This window comes from Brassica napus, chromosome C2 (assembly GCF_020379485.1).
Source record: "Brassica napus cultivar Da-Ae chromosome C2, Da-Ae, whole genome shotgun sequence".
Lineage (NCBI taxonomy): Eukaryota > Viridiplantae > Streptophyta > Magnoliopsida > Brassicales > Brassicaceae > Brassica > Brassica napus.
In genome coordinates this window covers 34,356,569-34,358,579 of record NC_063445.1, presented here as the reverse complement: position 1 = coordinate 34,358,579, position 2,011 = coordinate 34,356,569, and the positions used below count along the sequence as shown (strand labels likewise).

At 30.4% G+C, this 2,011-nt stretch overlaps 1 pseudogene; it reads right to left on the bottom strand.

The window, feature by feature from the left end:
- Positions 1-752: 752 nt before the first annotated feature.
- Positions 753-1,675, bottom strand: LOC125581496 (annotated as a pseudogene).
- Between the last annotated feature and the right edge of the window lie 336 nt (positions 1,676-2,011).

Below are 2,011 nucleotides of genomic sequence, written 5' to 3'. Positions count from 1 at the left end.
AATCTTATAATTAATAATATTTTATACGTACAATCTTATAAATAATCACATATATCTATCGTATATTTAATGTGAAATATAAAAACCATAATTTAAATTGGTGTTTGAAATTGAGCTTTGTATTGTATTTTTTTTGTATATACTGATAACATCTTTATAATGGTTATTGAAAAATATGTTAGTAAAAATCAATTTTTGAATATATGTATTTTTTTTGAATGAATTTTTTTTTATACATCATTTTAAATTATTATTTGATTTGAATATGTATATAAAGTAAATATAAGCCCATTACTTTTAATATAATGTAATGGACTTTCAATTTTTTTAAAGCACAACTTATTACTTTTTTTTCTAACTTTTTGTTTTATCCATGGTTCCAAACAAGTTTATATTTATTTTTTTACTACTATCCATGCTTCCAAACAAAAATTTAAAGTAGAAAGATAGATTTAAATAGGAAAAAATTGCGCTAGTTAGGACTCTTGACATAATCTACAACATGCGAATTGGACTTGTTTCACTTTTTTCTAGCGGCACAAGGTCATACATGGATAATCTTAAATCTTTTTTTTCTGGGTCAAAAGATAATCTTAATCTAGAACCTTAAATTCCAAGAGTCAAAAGTTTCTTTCCAAAAACTGTTTCAACGTTAGTTTCAAAAGTTTAGCAATGATCAACGTCTTACGAGTTGTGTAATGAACTAAAAGAAAGCCAAAAAAAGATATAAAACAACAAAAAAAAAACATAAAAATCAAGAACTACATACAGATTTGTCGTGGTCAACAAAATCCATCAAGAATCGGTGATTAAAAAGTACGAAGAAAAAAGTTGGTCAAGTACAGTGATTTGATTTCTCAAGCCTTAGATGTCTCCCAATGCCGAGTGGATCAACCTTAAAAAAAACCAAAACGAATACAAAAATAATTAGAATAGGAATTTAGCTTCGAAACACATGAGGATAACATGAACGTATAGTGCTTTAAGATAGAATTTTACCAATAAGATGTGATAAAAGTGCAGAGGGTGATATGACCATCTTTGTAAAGTCGTTTTTTGCTCCCCTTTATTGTATTGTGCATCTCTGTAACGTCTGCCAAATGTTCCTTTTTCATGTATCTTTAACCGCACATAGAAAAAGACATTATTCAGTTAAACCGGATTTGTTGAATCGATTACCCTGTTGACTTCGAAAAATTGACCAATATGATGATGAGGGAATGATTTACTTACAGTCTAATGTTGTAGAAAAGGTGGGGAAGAGACAAACGCCATGAACCAATGTCCAGTTAAGACATAATACACACTAGAAGTCCTTGCAAACAGAATTCCGGTAGAATCACCCGGTTTATTTTGGTAGATGAATCGTAAGGGTTTATGTGATCAGCCTCTAGATCCGCCAAAACATTCAGCTACATTACAATAAAATGATTAATTAATGACAAATTTGATCGAATTACAAAAACTTATTATCTGATTCAAACTACACTCAGAAGATCGAGGCCAAATTCAATAAAAATGTCAATATTTTTTTTAATTTGTGCTCTTTAAACTACGGTATAGTTTAATTTAACCTAACAATATACTTAGGAGAAGTAAAAACCTGGTAGATCACGATGATGAGAAGGGTAACGAGGAATAAGAAGGAGATAATCCAATCGAGTAAATCGCCCATCTTTAGCGGTGGCGGGAAATTCAATATCCGTCGTTGCTACCACCGCATTGCTCTGACTCTGTATTGTCGAACACGGACACTGTTTTGGTCAAAGCTTGGGAATTGCAGGTATCAATCTGATTTATAACGGAATCTATAAGAATTGGTTTTTAAAAACTATTAAAATCCCACTGGATACCGGTTGGATATCTACTTGTATATATATATGTGATGCAAACTGATTAATACAAATATTTTCTGATTTAGAGCATATTTGGAAGTTTGACATTAGCCACAACTCCCAATATTCTCCATTTGTATGCGTAGCCAGAAAAAAAAATGATCGTTTCCTATTAC